The sequence below is a fragment of the Octopus bimaculoides genome, chromosome 2 (genome assembly GCF_046866305.1).
Source record: "Octopus bimaculoides isolate indiv1 chromosome 2, ASM4686630v1, whole genome shotgun sequence".
Lineage (NCBI taxonomy): Eukaryota > Metazoa > Mollusca > Cephalopoda > Octopoda > Octopodidae > Octopus > Octopus bimaculoides.
In genome coordinates this window covers 129,283,311-129,297,779 of record NC_142929.1, presented here as the reverse complement: position 1 = coordinate 129,297,779, position 14,469 = coordinate 129,283,311, and the positions used below count along the sequence as shown (strand labels likewise).

Here is a 14,469-nt window from a genome sequence, read left to right as displayed (position 1 = left end):
ACTGAAACAGGTAAAAGATTAGAAGATAAAAGATGAATCCTACCCAATCTTTAAAGCTGTTACCTACCTCCCATCACCCCCATACACACTTGCAAACTACTCTCACCACTCAACCACCCACTCTCCTAGTTCCTCTGTCCCAACAAACACCTACTCACTCTGCTTCTGGAGGAGCCATCTGGACTTGCAGCTCCTACTAATCATTCTCCGCCCCACCCCGCCCATTTCGCTCTCTTAAAAGGTGAGTAGCTATGTAGTTCCTCTACAAGAACCTGCTTACCTCTCCCCCTTCCCTTCTTTCATAGTTTCACCCCCTCCCCAGGTTTGGTAGTCTTGCAAGCTGCATGGTGCCCTCATTAGTGCTGGTGGCATGGAAAGTGCGCCTAGTACATGCAGTAAAGAGCAGTAAAGATCCTGTTAAACCATCTAACCTATAGAAGCAGAGAACATGGACATATTCTTTTATTTGTTTCAGTCGTTTGACTGCAGCCATGCTGGAGCACTGCCTTGAGTCAAACAAATCGATCCCAGGACTTATTCTTTGTAAGCCTAATACTTACCCTATCAGTCTCTTTTACCAAACTGCTAAGTTACGGCGATGTAAACACACCAACATCGGTTGTCAAGCAATGGTGGGGGACAAACACATATTACATATATGTATATATATATATATATATATATATATATATATATATATATATATATATATATATATATATGACAGGCTTCTTTCAGTTTCCATCTACCAAATCCACTTACAAGGCTTTGGTTGGTCCGAGGCTATAGTAGAAGACATTTGCCTAAGGTGCCATGCAGTGGGACTCAACCTGGAACCATGTGGTTGGTAAGCAAGCTACTTACCACACAGCCACTCTTGCACCTTGCCACTCCAATGATGATGTTTACAAAACATTAACTAAAATCACTTTTTAAAAAATTTAGTGCTGGGGTTGATTTGTTGAATTAAATCCTTCAAGGTAGTGCCTCCAGCAGTCCCACGACTGAAACCAGTAAAAGATAAAAGATGCTAATTGATGATTTTTCTTAAATTATGAAATGATTATTTCATACTATGTGTTCAAACACTTTTTGAATTTTCAAGAAAGAATTAGAATAGAAACTAATCTTAAATTTTGATTCAGGCACAAGAGAAAAATGTGTTGATGTACCATAAAAAAGGATAGAAACCATTGTTTCAGGTTTTTATGAGAGAAGAAAATAAATAATGGATTCATGGATTGTTCATTTTACAATGAAGTTGCTGGAAGGTATGAAGCCACAAAGAGCTTTACCCATTTAGCACTAAAACTGGTCATATCAAAACAAAATATTCTTTCCTTTTTTATGTTCACATTAGCCATATCCAACCCCTCACACTTACCCTACACTGTTAGTCTAAAAATAAACAGTCACATAATCAAAATTTCAAGGCTACAAGAGAATGCAGAATAAATTCAAAATAATGTGAATAAATAAGCATTACATTTGACAGAATAATCTGAATGCTAAAGGGTTAAGATACAAGTGGCACACCCGGTCACTACAGTGTAACATGTGTCTGCAGGTTTCATTACAATATCCTTTTCATAATAAAGGATTCTTAGAGTGGGGGATTTGGTATTGTAGATATAAATTACTTAAAGCAGTGAGTCCCATGGTATTATAGATATAAATTGCTTAAAGCAGTGAGTCCCAACCTAGGAGTAGTTTGATTAATTTTCACATCTATAAAAGAAGAAATGTCACATTTGAGAATGGAAAAGCTGCTTTTAAAAACTAATTCATTTTTTTTTATATAATTGAATCACATACAGGCATAGGAGTGGCTGCGTGGTAAGTAGCTTGCTTACGAATTACATGGTTCCGGGTTCAGTCCCACTGCGTGGTACCTTGGGCAAGTGTCTTCAACTATAGCCTTGGGCTGACCAAAGCCTTGTGAGTGGATTTGGTAGACGGAAACTGAAAGAAGCCCGTCGTATATAAGTATATATATATATATATATATATATATATATATATGTGTGTGTGTGTGTATCTGTTGTGTTTACGTCCCATTAACTTAGCGGTTCGGCAAAAGAGACCGATAGAATAAGTACTAGGCTTACAAAGATTAAGTCCTGGGGTTGATTTGCTCAACTAAAGACGGTGCTCCAGCATGGCCACAGTCAAATGACTGAAACAAGTAAAAGAGTACAGCAAAATAGTTCTTAGTTTGGTTTAATAAAGTTATTTTTAAGAGTGAGTTAATTTTATCCAGAAAAGTGATTTTAATAAAGTACATATTGTTGCACCCACTGAAATACCATCTTGCTTCTCCAGGCAATGCAGGCACCTGGGGTAGGAAATCTCTACCCTACGGTTATACAAATTTTCATTGCAAATATGATTGATACAGATTAGATTTGAGCATTTTGATTATTTTTTAGCAATATCATTGTAAAATTTTTCATGTAAAAGAAAGTTATAAACCCATTTGGGATTTAGTGGACAAATTTTTTATTTTTTTTTATTTTGGCCTGTAACCACTTCTATGATACAAACCTCCATCTTTGAAGTGATCTAAATTAAAACCTTCCAACAGAATTTCACGTTAATCTATGTTCCAAACAGCAGCCTAATAATGTAATAATGACAAAGTTATTTTACTAAATTCTTTGTTACTTTAAACATTAATTGAAAGAAAGACAGAGTATTTCAGCAGAAACATAACAAAAGTGTTAACTTCAGAAATATAATTTAAGAAAATTTACAAATCAAGTTTTGAAACATCTTCATTTTGCAATTGAATAAATGTTGAGAAATACAGTAGTCTGTCACATTTTATAAAACACCGATGTTAAATGCAGATTTAATTTTCTACGACACTTCAATCGACTGTTTATTTCCAAAGTTTAGACTAGAATCATGTGTTGTTTATTTTTAATATTAACAATCAGTTGTTTAAATTAAAGCTAAACATTTTAACTTGGAATATATAAACATGATTTAATAAACAAGATGTTTTAAGATATCTCAGAGACAAACATAATTAAGTTTATTGCTGATATCAAGAAATATCTTTGTATAGAATATCTCTTTACACAAATCAAAGTCTTCTGATATATGTTGTTTAAAGTTAACATAGAGCAGAGAATAGATTTGAAATATTACAGATACATTTTCAGATCAACAACATATAAAAATAATTTTATTTTCTGTACCTAACATGGTGCAGGCAGAGCATTTTGTTTTGCAACGATGTGGTTTTGGATTCAGTTCCACAACATGCACCTTGGATAGACTAATGCCGGTGAGTGAATTTAATAGATGGAAACTGTGAAACCCTGTTTAATATATATATGTGTGTGGGTGTGTGAATGTGTGTGAGGGTGTATGTATGTATCTTCTTTTATAGTTTTATTTGTTTCAGTCGTTTGACTGCAGCTATGCTGGAGCACTGCTTTTAGTCAAACAAACTGACCCCAGGACTTATTCTTTGTGAGCCTGGTACTTATTCTATCAGTCTCTTTTGCAAACCACTAAGTTACAGGGACGCAAACACACCAACGCCAGTTGCCAAGCGATGGTGGGGAGACAAACACAGACCAGACATACACACACACATTTGATGGGCCTCTTTCAGTTTCTGTTTACCAAATCCACTCACAAGGCTTTGGTCGACCCAAGGCTATAGTAGAAGACACTTGCCCAAAGTGTCACGTAGTGGGACTGAACCCAGAACCATGTGGTTGGTAAACAAGCTTCTCTCCACACAGCCACACCTGGATATATACGTATATTAAAATTATATGTAATTCTCACCAAATGTGTTGAGTGGCACACTTTCATTTGTCCACACACACATATATCATGATCATCATCATTTAACGTCTGTTTTCCATGCTGGCATGGGTTGGACAATATATCAGCATGGAAAATAGATGTTAAAGGATGATGATATATATATATATATATATATATATATATATATATATATATATATATATATATATATATATATATGGTACAGGCATGAGTGAGTGGTGAAGAAGTTTACTTCCCAACCACAAGGTTCTTCTACTATAGCCCTGGGTCAACCAAAGCTTTGAGAGTGGATTTGGTAGATAGAAACAAAGAAGCTAGTTGTATATATGTGTGTTTGTCAGGGGAGGGGGTTCAGGTCTACTGGACAGCACTTTGGGCAAGTGCCTTTTACTCTAGCCGCAGACTGACCAAAGCCTTGTGAGTTGATCTGGTAGATGGAAACAGAAAGATAACTGTCACTCATGTGTGTGTGTGTGTGTGTGTGTGTGTCTCCCTCACTAATTAACAATCAGGGTTGGTTTGTTTATGTCCTCATAAATTAGCAGTCTGATAAAAGTGGCTGACAGAATAAGCACCAGTCCAGGAGTCAACTTATTTGATTAACTCTGCAAATGTGGTGCTGCAGCATGGCCACAGTCCCATGAATGAAACAGGTAAAAGAGTAACATATCAATGACTAACATCACATCTAAAATTATTGTACACAGTATTTATATGTCAATGATAAAATAAAAATAAAATACAGAACTAAAGAGGGCAAGCATCTGCTACAGCCTGAGGTTAACCAAAGCTTTGTGATTGAATTTGGTAGGCAGAAGTTACTGTTGTGTGTATACATGTGTGTGAAAGTACTTGGGCCTCCTAACAGTATTCAATAGTTTACAACTGAAAGACTACTATACTATCTTTCAGTTTTCATCTGTTCCGCTCATTAGACAGCAGTCATGCCTGGGCACCACCTAAAAGTATTTTCAGTCAAATGAACTGACATTAGTATTTATCCCTTTTTTTAAAGCCTAGTTCTTATTCTATTGGTATCATTTTGCTGAACTGCTTAGTTATGGAGATGTAAACAAACCAACACCAGCTGTCAAGCGGTGATGGGGGTGAGTAGACACAAAGACACATATATGACTGGCTTCACTCCTCACAAGGCTTTGGTCAGCCCAAGGTTATAGTTTTAGACACTTGCCTAAAGTTCCACACAAGTGGGATTGAACTCGGAACCACGTGGTTGGGAAGCAATCTTCTTACCATACAGCCATGCTTGTGTCTATAGTCGTAATATTTACACATTTGACCTAGGGGTAGACAAGAACGACATGGCTGCATATTATCCATAGTTCTTGGTTGCACTTGAGAAACCAGCTAGAAAAACTAATGACAGACGTTACTGATAGGGCTCTATGGAATTGGTGCCCAAGGACTCTACCCAACAACTCTCCCAGGAATAGCGGGCAGACAAGATGGATGGATGGATGGATGAAATTCTCATATAGATATTGTTTTACTTGTTCCAGTTATTGGACTGCAACCTTGATGGGGCCCTACTTTGAAGTCACTTTTGCTGAGTATTATGTTTTCAGGACATAAACAAACCAAGTGTTAATGAGGGCCAAATACAACACAAAGACAGACAAACATCATACGTATATATATATATATATATATATATATATATATATATATATATATATAGTGTGTATGTCTTTGTGTCTGTGCTTGCCCCCCCCCCCACATCACGGTGTTGATGTGTTTACGTCTCCGTAACAAAGCTGTCCGGCAAAATTGACCGATAGAATAAGTACTGGGGGTGATTCAGTCGACTAAAAATTCAAGGCGGTGCCCCAGCATGGCCGCAGTCAAATGAGTGAAAGAAGCAAATGATAAACGATATGTGTGTGTGTGTGTGTGTGTGTGTGTGTGCGTTTGTCCCGCCACCATCGTTTGACAAACGATGGTGGTGTGTTTACGTCCCCGTAACCAAGTGGTTCGGCAAAAAGGACCAACGGAGTAAGTACTAGGCTTACAAACAATAAAACTCTATAAGTCGGAGCTCCAGCGTGGCCGCAGTCAAATGACTGAAACAAGTAAATGGATATAGAAGACAGTCTTCTTTCACTTACTATCTACCGAATCAACTCACAAGGATTTGATTGGCCTGGGGCCATTACAGAAGACAGTTACCCAAAGTGCCATGCAGTGGGACTGAACCCAAGGCTACAGAATTAGTAAGTAAACTTCATCAGACAACCATGCCAGCGCCTATACAGACCAACAGAATAAGTACCAGACTTTAAAAAAAAATTAAAAAAAGAATTGGCATTGCCTTCAAAGTGGTGCTCCAGTATGGGCATGACTGCAGTCTAATTACCGAAACAGGTAAAGAAAAGAAGAATAAAAAAGAAAACTGACTAGGCCTAGGTATAGCTGGATGGTTATGAAGTTTGCTTTGTAACCACATGGCTTTGGGCTTAGTTCCATTGTGTAGCACCTTAGGCGAGTGTCTTTTACTCTAAACCCTCTGCACCCCCACCACTGCCATTTTATGTATCAGAAAAATATAAAAAACAGAGGGAATTTCTTGCTCGACCGTTTCATAGTTTGCTGGCTGTTCCTCCGAGAACTCACAACGGACGTAACTAGCTTCCCCAATCAATAACAAGTCAGCTGTTGTACAAAGCAGTCAAGAATTAGGATTCTGTGTATGTATGTGTGTGTGTGATTCACAACTTGACTGCAAGTGTTTGTTTACGTTCCCGCGACCTAGCAGTTCGACAAAAATTAACGGACAGAACAAGTACCAGGCTTGAAAAATAACTGCTGAGGACGATTTAATCGACTAATACATCTTCCCCGAATGGTGCCTCAGCAACGCTGCAGCCTGTGACGGAACATAAGTAAAACGAATATATAAAAATTATATATATATATATATATATATATATATATGCCATATGAATTTGCTGAGAGTCTTCAGCAAACTCAAAAGAAGTATTTTTCCCAACTTCAGTCTTTAAACTACGCTTATAAGCTGCTTTGCATGGTTACATTGTTATTTGCAGAATGATAACAGTAATCCCCAGCGGAAGTAAATGGCAGGTAATGAGTAATATATAGTGTGCAAGCCTCATACTCCATAAAACTAAGGCGATGAACAGAAATATTTCATCGAGAAACAATAATACCATTCACGATATGGAACACACAAAGGGGAAACCTCCGAAAGGTCGTTTGAGATGTTAGAAATAACAGCTAAATCTCATTTATATCACACCACCCTAACGTCTAAAATAAAGGATGGATACGTTAGATAATGCAGTCCTACATATCACTCAAAGAAAAAAAATAATAAAAAAGGACGGAATGATCAGGACTGGAATCCCCTTGATCCATACATCTGTTTGGTCAGAGTATACCAGAGCCCAACCAACAATAACCGTCAGAATATACACGCAAGACACAAAAGCAGTAAAGTTAGTTATCATTAAAAGTTTAGACAACAGACAATAGAAAAGGAAAAAAAGACGTAATAAGCTGGGTTGTTTTTTGTTTTTTTTTAAATATATTCGTCAAAGACTTTAAATAGAACGAAATTGATCTAATTCTCTAGAGAAATATGAAGCTGTTTGTACATGTGTGTTCTCACACACACACACACACACAAACAAACACATATATATATGCACAATGAGTCAGGTGTTGTGATACAATAAGGTCATAAAACCGCAAGTGTCTTTGATAAATTCAGTAAACAAAATGTCACTGAAATCATTAGACTATAGATTAAGATTAAACAATGAAATTTCATATACCCAAGTACAAGGGCGTAGTTTTTAAGTGGAGCGCAGGTGATCGTTTTCCTGCTTTTTTTATTAAAAAAAAAACATGAGTTTATTGCAGCCCCCCCCCCCCCGATCGATATGGTAGTACCGGCAGTGCCGTCTTAAAGTATAAGGTACTTTGGGTAGTTATCAATAGGAAGGGAAGACACCATAGATCTGGAGACCGAAAGCTGTATGCTGTAACTTAATATCAATAAATAAATGTGGGGACCCCAATGCATTGCATTGCCTTGGGAACCCGCAACATTGTCAAGGCAGCCCTTGATGCTACAGTGCCAGCAAAAAAGCCGGCTGTTCAAACTGTCATGAAGCGCACTGCAACGATATCGATAGCCAGGCCAGAGATGGTGAACAAGTACGGCCTTCTGAAGGGCTACGTGAGGCCTTCTGAAGGGCTACGTGAGGCCTTCTGAAAGAAACATAGCGTTTAAGAGGGGGGGGGGAACATTACACTGGAATATACTTTTGATTTAGTTCTATTTTATTGAAACAGTTTTTTTTAAAAACTAATTGCGATTTTTAGAAACACCTACTTCATATTTCTTTTATGTACACTTGTAAATACCTCGTAATTGTACTTAACACAGAAAACCAAAAGAATTTAAAGAAACAATAAAAAAATAATAAAGAAAGTTATGGTGGGTTGCTTTTTCTGAAACTTTGCCTGTTTACTTTGCATTAGTTTCTATAAATAATTATACATAATGATAATAATAAAGCTTATATTTTATAAAAACTAAAATAGTGATTATATTTATAAAACAAATGATATTTTTTCTTCGAAGTTGCCTACCAATATAAAAATATTCCCTACCTTTGTCCCGGACAACAAACTCTCATCGTCCACAACAGCTGGCTGTGTAATAAGAAGTACACCAGACTGGTACAGTTCACTACTGTAAATAGCAGCAGCAGGAGCACTATAAAAACGAGCGAGTGTTTCTTTTCCAATAATACGAGTAACAGCTCCAACAGAAACTCGCTCGATACACTATCTGAGACGAAAGTCGATCCCGAAAAATCGGATATCGTAAAGTATTTATCTAGTCAAGCTTCTTCTTGTCTGTGCCAGAAACACCGTTCTCATGTATAACTAAACATCATATTCTTTGCATAGACATGTTGCCGTAGGCGAAGTGCAGTCCAGTCAACGTCTGAATATACAAATGCAGTCATGACCCAATAGTGACAATACAATAAATATACTTTTCTATATAAATAAAAATTTCTTGTATGCAAGGACCTTTTTTCTCTCTCACTCTCTCTATTTCCTAAGTGGAACGAATTCACCTAAATGTGTTTTCTATTGAATATACACACAGATATTCATCCAATAATTCTAAAGTATATCACGAGTCGTTATTTAGTCGCCGTCGCGTGTAATAAAAGGCATAACAACATCAATTCCGTGAGGAATACACAACTGCGAGGTGCCCCCAGCCATCAGCTGCGATATTGATATGATTATTTATTATTTTAAAAACAGAGATACCATTTAAGAGAAGAACAGAAGCAGTAGAACACAAATCTAGTATATAACTGGTATTTATTTTACTAACATCGAAGACATACAAATAAAAAAATTACGTTTAATGTAAAGCGAGGTTTTGAACGTAGAAACGCAAAATCGTCCGATATTGGCACCGACCTCACTGCATTATGAAGGTAATAAAAACAGTGGTTTATCACCTACTAAATAAAGATATAAAATAATAATAGTTTTCATGTAATACATTTGCAAGTAAATTATTTCACTTCTAGTTATTTACCTCCAAACAACAACAACATCATACCGGAGGATTTATTTTGCTTCTGAATTCAACTTCCGACGTGTATGCGAAAAGTAACTACTATTTACCCGGTGGATGAAGACTGTTGCTTCTAAAATAATCGTAACATTCATTTACAGTGATTAAACTTAAATATTGAGAGTTAGAATAGGAAATTACTTTATTAGATGCTAAACACAGTAAGAATTTATGAAAGATTACTCTGCTAATGTAATAAAACCTACAATCAGGTTATTTGCGCTATACATCCGGCATTTGACTGAAGGAACTTTCTTGAGAATAACGAGATGATTAGGAATGTGTAATTATCACATTATATATATGTGTATATATATTCAAGGATTTTTCTAGCAGGAAGCTAATTACTTATAAACTTTCTCGGATTAGAAAGCGAAATGTAAATAAACAGTGAAAAACAACGTCGGGTTAATAGCTTACTACTGATGTAAATAGTTCACCCCTAACAGCAGAGCAGTCTTTAAAAAAAGAACACTGTAAGGCATACTCTATGTAAAGCAACTGACTGGGGTTCCAACGCAGTTAACCTACATGTATGCCACAACATGCATATCTTAGCATAGGGCTCTTAGACCGTGGGGACCCCTGGGCAACGGCCCAACGTGCGTACTTGCTTAACAGAGGAGGAATAAACACATTGGAAATAGCAACACTGAAAATGCGTGGCTACAAAAAGAAAGAAAGAGAGAAAGGGGAAATCGTGTTGCTATGAACTGTTGTTGATGCTACCTGCACAACTCACTGCTAGGAATGGGAAAAAATACAGTGGTATATAGGTATCATACGCCACTCAGGTGAATATCGAGATTCGATATATGTAACTATCAACTCGATAATTCTGTCAGTAAGCACATCTGAAAGTTCTTGAAGCATTTTTGATCACCGAACATTTTTTTTTAATGTTGTTTTTATTTTTTTAAAAACACAAAATCTCGAATTTTTGTGTCAGCATTACATTAGGAGTGAGCAAAAATTCTGTATTTATTCTTCATGGGTGCTTGGAATGGTATTACAAAATAAATCATTCTATCTTGTTTAGAACCAAGGCTTGACATTTTGGGGAGGGGTTAGTCGATGAAATCAACTCCCAGTACTTGGCCGGCACTTCACTTTATTTTATCGACCTCGGTAGGGCTAATGGCAAAGTTGACCTCAGCTGGATTTGAACTCAGAATCATACACACACAAAATAATAATAATTGTTTCTAATTTAGGTACAAGGCCAGCTATTTTGAGGTGAAGAGGTTACTCGATCGCATCGACCCAGTACTTAACTGGTACTTTATTGGATCGATCCCGGAATGATGATTGGCAAAGTTGACCTCGGCGGGATCTGAACTTAGAAATCACAAAAAAATAACACAAGACAAATCGACTACAGCACGTGAAACGGTACAGAAAAGAATGGATCAATATGGAAAGCAAAGAAATTTGAAAAAAAAAGTCCATACTACATCGAATAATATACTTTTTTCTGTCTTTCGATGAGAATGGAAAGAATAGAGAAGAAATTGGACGAAGAAGCGACGCCAACTCCTAAATAAAAAGACGTAACTAGAATTAATGTGATCGGGTCTTTTATTAGGTTGTTGTTTTGGTCTTTTCGTTGTTGGTCTTATTTCTGCATTTTTTTTTTTTTTTTAGAAAAAAGTTTCAATCATTTAATTTCGGATAGAGGTATATAAATAAAATTATATTTTATTAGTTGAAGAAGAAATCAAATACAATTGGAATAAACATATTTAAAATTGTCTATCGAGTTGTCTTTATTTAAGGAGAGAGAGAAAGAAAGAGGGAACGAAAAAGAGAAAGAAAGAAAGAGGGAACGAAAAAGAGAAAGAAAGAAAGTGTGCATATGTGTTTGTAAGTCTTTGTGTGTTTTTATGTTTAAGTGTCTTTGTATGTGTATATGTATGTTCGTATATACGTGTTTGTGCTGTTCTGTATATGTTTGTATGAGTGTACAAGTTCGTGTATATGTATATGTATGTACATGTGTATTTGTGCTGGTTGTATATGTTTGTGCGTGTGTATATAAGTAACGTATGTACATGTGTTCGTGTTGGTTTGTACATCTCTGTACGTGTGTGTGTGTGTGTGTGTGCCTGTGTATATGTATACATTTACATGTTTGTGTTGGTTTCTATATGAGTATGTGTTCGTACGTGTATGTATATGTTGAGCCTTATACCTATATGTGTCTGCGAATGTATGTGTAAATTATATTTGTGAGTGTGTGTGTGTGTGTGTGTGCCTGACGGTAGCGTTAATGTAGAAGGATATATCACGAACCAATATATTCTAGTAAACAAATAAAGTAAAACATCATCAGACAGACATGTTGCCAAGGTAGAATAGACAGACACCAAATAAACAACTCCACAACGTGTAGGCAGACCAGCTACTATCGCTTCATAAACAAATATATACATATACACACACACACACACACACACACACATACACATATATATATATATATATATATATATATATATATATATATATATATATATATATATATATATATACAGCATAATACCCTAGATAAACAGAAATATATAAATAAACCAGAGCATATACGATACGATTCAAGGAAATCAGGGGTAGGAAAAACCAAAAACAAATCTAAACTGCTGAGATACATTACCAAGAGAAGAAAGTTGAATAATATTAACAATAAAACTGCAATTATTATTGTTATTACAAAATAACCAAGATAGTTTGTTTTATATCGTTTTCTCTCTATAATAATTAGTGAATAAAACAAAATCATTTACTTACCCAAGATATATATTATATGTATGTTATCAGCGAATAAAAGAGAGTCATCCTTTTCTAGCAAATGACAGCCGTCAGCTCGACTAGTGATGGTAATAATAATAATAATAAAAGTAATAATAATAATGATAGTAATAATAATAATAACAGTAGCAGCTGTCATTTACACTACGACCATAACGAGTTGCCGCTGTGATAGCTACTACCACTGCCACTATTATTAGTGGATACTAACTAGCAGACCTTGTACTGTTAGTAGTAGTAGTAGTACTGTTAGTAGTAGTAGTAGTAGTAGTGTATTAATAGTAGTAGTAGTAGTAGTAGTAGTAGTAGAGGTGGTGATAGTGGCGCTTGTTATGGTTATCGTACTGTAACTACTCTTGACCCAGCACACCCTCCTCCTCTTCCTCTACCCCTTATTTTTCTCCCTCCCCCGTGTCTCCCCTCTCTTTCTCTTCCTTTAACACTCTTTATCTCTATCTCCGTTCCTTATCTTTCTCTCTGTATATATCTCTCTCTCTCTCTCTCATATATATATATATATATATATATATATATATATATATATATATATATATATATATATATATATATATATATATATATATAGATGGATAGATAGATAGATAGATTTCTCTTCCGTTTTTTTTCTTCTCTATCTCTGTCTCTGTCTGTATCCTCCCGCGTAACTATTTTCCTCTCTCTCTCTTTCCCTGAACTATCTCTGTCCTCCTATTTCCTTTTCTCTTTATTTCTATCCCCCCTCTCTGTATCTATCCCTTGTCATCTCTTTCTCACTCTATCTATCTAGATATATACATGCACACACACACACACATACACATACTTCCTTTTTTATCACTGTTTTTGTTTCTTTCTATCCTCCTTCGTAACTCTGTGGCGCTCTCTCTTTCCCTTTACTCTCTTTCTCTCTCTTTGTCTGTCTGTCTCTATGTCTCTCTCTCTCCTTCACCGCCGCTGCCACGGTTTCAACCATCAGTCGTATCCTCTTACTCTCCACCTCAGAAACTCTCTACACACATTCAGCATTCAAATAGTTTCTATTTCACGAATTTTCTTCCAATGATAACTTCTTTTCTCTTGTGCTTGACGGTGTTGTTAATACACATACACACACACACACGTTTTAGTATTCCATCTTTTGTTTAGTATTTTCCCCTCCGTTTTCTTTCAACAGATGCAACACATTACCTTATCTTTTCTATCTAGAACCTACCTATATGTTAACAGTGGAGTTTTTTTATATATACACAAGGTAGATTTTAAACTTAATTTCTACTCACTTCAATTCTGAAACATTCACACATACAATCAAGTACACACCAACTCGCAAACTCATGCACACTCATCTTTATTTACACACAAACACTCACCACACAGTATGTGTGTGTAGAAAGGCGGTTTTTGAGTATAAAGTACCAGCTTCACTTTCTCAAACTTTGGATGGTATGAGTTTGGCGGCCGCATAAGTTTGTTTTTCTTTGTTATTGACATTGTGTTACGACTAACATGTTTGTCACAGTTATTTCTTTTATTCTTTCATTGAACTAGCAGACACGTTAGTACTCCGGACAAAATGCTTAGCGACTATTCTTCCGGGTTCAAACTTTGTCTTTACTCCTTTCGGGGTCGATAAAATATGTACCTGTCAAGTACTAGTGTTCGATGTAATCGGCTAGCCACCGCCACCACCCCAAATTCTAGGTCTTGTGCATGTATTGGGAAATTTATTTTATTTATTTCAGTCATTGGACTGCAGCCATGCTGAAACACTGCCTTGAAGGTGTTATTTTTTTAGTTGATCAGATGTACCTCGGCGTTTGTTTTAAGTGCAGTAAATATTCTATCGGTTTCTTATATTGCCAAACCGATAAGTTATGGTGGTATAAAAGTTACCAATACTGATTTAGTGAAAATTCCTTAAGAATACAAATTGGAATAAATCAGAACAGTGTAAGCTCACGGGGTTGAGGTGCAGGGCTGTCTAAAACAACGTTATAGGCCCTTGGACAAAAGCACTAGATTGGGGCTTCTACATTGACAGCAAGGCACAGCATAATAAATTAGCATTAATCACTTTAACCTGCGGGGCCCCAAGAAAAATTACCAGTATGTCAAATGAAAGACAGTACTAAGAATATGTTACTATTGGAACCAGAAGTTAGGGTGATAGATTGGTAGAATCGTTAGAGCGCCGGACAAAATGC

General features: G+C 36.2%; 1 protein-coding gene across 4 annotated transcripts in view; it reads right to left on the bottom strand.

Annotated features, from left to right (window-relative positions):
- LOC106874304 (ankyrin repeat and IBR domain-containing protein 1) overlaps positions 1-12,322 on the bottom strand; it is a 303,299-nt gene extending 290,977 nt beyond the window's left edge. For 2 of the 4 annotated variants that reach the window (XM_089338084.1, XM_089338105.1), the window contains exon 1: positions 12,245-12,322. The gene's annotated coding sequence lies outside the window, so the exon portion shown is untranslated. Of the gene's footprint in view, positions 1-8,466; positions 8,527-12,244 lie in introns of those variants that run through there. The other 2 variants (XM_089338091.1, XM_089338113.1) reach the window with 1 other exon arrangement.
- Positions 12,323-14,469: the final 2,147 nt, after the last annotated feature.